We start from the raw sequence: 3,330 nt of genomic DNA on the forward strand, positions 1-3,330 counted from the left end.
GATAGAATTTAATTAGATCGGTCTTTTATCTCTAGTAAAATAAAATAAAAAAATACCAATTTTTTTAAATTTAGAATTATTTTAAATTTAAATGTCCAATGTCTTGGAAAATACAGATTTTTTGTGATAAAATTTGTTTTTAAGAAAAAAACATAATTATGAGATAAAAAATAATAATGAGAATGATTTTGACAGTAGAATAAATAATAGCCATTTATTTAACCTGAGAATTTAAGAATTAATATTTGATTTATTATTGTTACTGAGATATATATATATATATATATATAATTAATTTTGGGGTGCGGTCGGCAAGGAAGGTTCGGTCAAGAATGCGTGTGAAACTGTGCATCGCATACATAACATATATACATTATATACATTACATTACATAATAATACCATCACATCACTCAACCAACCACTCTTTCTCTCTCTCTCTAAACCACTCTTTTTTTACCTTAGGCTCTGACTGCCTTACTTCCTCAAAATTGTAAAGAAATTGGGTGGGTGGGTTCCATTTCTCTTCCATTTTTCCTTCGGCTTTTCCTTTTCTAATCCTAAGAGGAGGCACAACGGTAGTAGTTTCTTTCAATCTTCTTCTTCTTCTCCTGCTGCCAGTTAGTTTTATTTCACGCATTTCATTCGTATGCTTTTCTGGGTGGAACAGAGTGGACAGGAAACAGGGCTGTTGTTTACTTTTCCTCCTATTTTTCTCGACATCCAAACGGGTTTTCGTTTTGTTCTGAATCTGTTTGTTGCGTCTTGTCTTGTTTTGTTTGCTGTGTCTGCCGGAATTAGCCAGGAAATAGCAGCAAATCCTTGTAGTAAAGACAGCGATGAAGTGCTTGGACTCCCAGTTATGGCACGCCTGCGCTGGCGGGATGGTCCAAATGCCGCCGGTCAACTCCGACGTGTTCTACTTCCCTCAGGGTCACGCCGAGCACGCCGACGACAACGTTGATTTTGGGGATTTTCCCAGAATTCCCCCCTTCATTCTCTGCAGAGTCATCGGCATCAACTATTTGGCGGAGACCCATACCGACGAGGTTTATGCCAAAATAAGATTGATTCCTTTGCCTGTGAGAAACACGGCCAACGATTTCAATCTTGACGACGACGACGAAGATGGTGGGATTGAAAACCAGGAGAAACCCACATCTTTTGCGAAGACCCTGACGCAGTCCGATGCCAACAATGGTGGGGGTTTCTCCGTGCCCCGCTATTGCGCCGAAACCATATTTCCCCGGCTGGATTACTCGGCGGATCCGCCGGTACAGACCATCCTGGCAAAGGATGTTCACGGAGAGATCTGGAAATTTAGGCATATTTACAGGGGAACTCCACGTCGCCATCTTCTGACCACAGGTTGGAGCAATTTCGTGAACCAGAAGAAGCTTGTCGCTGGCGATTCCATCGTTTTCTTGAGGGCCGAAAACGGGGATCTTCGAGTCGGGATTAGACGCGCAAAGAGGAGTAGTGCTGGAAGTGTGACCGAGTCCTCGCTCTCGCCTTATGGATGGAATCCTCCATTAGGTGGGGGGTACTGTTCGTCTCCTTTCTTGAGAGAAGCGGAGACTAAGAAATTTATGATGCGAAGCGGCAGCGGCAATGACAATGGCAACGGCAAGGGTAGAGTGACGGCCGAGTGTGTAGTGGAAGCAGCCACTCTGGCTGCTAATGGACAGCCTTTTGAGGTTGTTTACCGGCCTCAACTGAGCGCTCCAGAGTTTTGCGTCAAGGCATCGGCTGTAAGGGCTGCCATGACAACTCCATGGTGCTCTGGGATGAGATTTAAAATGGCCTTTGAGACTGAGGATTCGTCCCGAATCAGCTGGTTCATGGGTACCATATCTTCTGTTCAGGTCGATGACCCCATCCGCTGGTCTAATTCTCCCTGGCGCCTTCTCCAGGTACGTACCTTCATTCCAATTTGGTTTCTTCTCTCTCTAATTTCTGTAATCTGGCAATATTACTAGTGCTGTGTATAGCTTTTGTTCTTGTGGAGATTGAGTGTTTAAACTTCTTCAACTTGTTCGCGTATATAGCTTGCAACCGAGGGAAGAGTTTGCCAGTGGTGTTTTGTTGGCAGAGTTGCCTGCCTATTCTGTCTGCATCAATGTGACATACATACGTACTTGCAGTAGTGTTTTCTTGCTAGAATTTCATTTGATACTGAAATGGTTAAATTAGAGATCCTCCTTTCTCAAGAATTAAAACCCTATGAAACCCAGGTTGATGATTTTAAAGATGATGTTTTTCCAGTGAAATTGAGATTGAGACTCCCTGAAATGGCAAAAGAGAATCCATCTTGGCCTTTGACTTGAAATGGGCCAGCAGTTATAGACCCATAGAAGGGCTTGGCAGTTTCAAACTTGCCTGCACAAAGTATCAGTTTAAGTTGATGATACTTGAAATTTTGATAAAAAAAAAAAATGGAAAAAACTGATAGTTGTTTCTTTCTGCCCAAAAACATGAGGTTTATGATGTGCTGGAGTATGTTAAATTCATTAGATGTTTGATTATAAGTCTTGATGGATAAAAACATCTTGCAGGTAGCATGGGATGAGCCAGATTTGCTTCAGAATGTGAAGCGAGTCAGCCCATGGTTGGTCGAATTGGTGTCAAACATGCCTGCCGTCCATCTCTCGCCATTCTCGCCAACAAGAAGAAGACTCGGATTGCACAAGCCCCGATTTCCCTTTTATTGGGCAATTTCCCGTGCCATCTTTTCTAGGCAACCCCCTTAAGCCCACCAGCCCCTTCCCCTTGTGTTGTGTATCAGACAACATTCCTGCCGCAGGCATACAGGGAGCCAGGCATGCTCACTTGGGGCCATCTTCCGCAGATCACCTCAAGAAACTGAAACTGCAGTCGAGTCTTTTTCCCGTTGGGGGATTTGAGCAGCTGGGCCATGCTGCCCAACCTCGTAGATTCCCCATAGCAGAGAATCGCGAAGAAGACAATGAGAGTGTCTCTTGTTTGCTTGCCATGGGACTTTCTTCTACGCCCAAGCTGAATAAAGACGACAAGCCAAAGACACCTCCTCCTATGTTCATGCTGTTTGGCCAACCCATTCACACAGGGCAGCAGATCTCCGAGAATAGTTGGTTTGATCTGAACCCAGAGAAGACGTCAAATTTCTCGGACACATCAGGCTCAGGATCAGCAGTTGTCCAGAATGGTCCACCCGAGAATTCGTCAGATGATGGGTCGCCAAACTGGTACAACGATCAACCTAAGCCGAAATCTGAATTTGGTCTGGAGGCGACGAGGATGGCTCACTGTAAGGTGTTCATGGAATCAGAGAACGTGGGACGGACCCTTGACC

The 3,330-nt window shown here is 44.2% G+C and overlaps 1 pseudogene; it reads left to right on the forward strand.

The window, feature by feature from the left end:
- The first annotated feature begins 403 nt into the window (after window positions 1–403).
- On the forward strand, window positions 404–3,329 carry LOC127796832 (auxin response factor 18-like; annotated as a pseudogene).
- Window position 3,330: the final 1 nt, after the last annotated feature.

Source organism: Diospyros lotus, chromosome 3 (genome assembly GCF_014633365.1).
Source record: "Diospyros lotus cultivar Yz01 chromosome 3, ASM1463336v1, whole genome shotgun sequence".
Classification (NCBI taxonomy): domain Eukaryota; kingdom Viridiplantae; phylum Streptophyta; class Magnoliopsida; order Ericales; family Ebenaceae; genus Diospyros; species Diospyros lotus.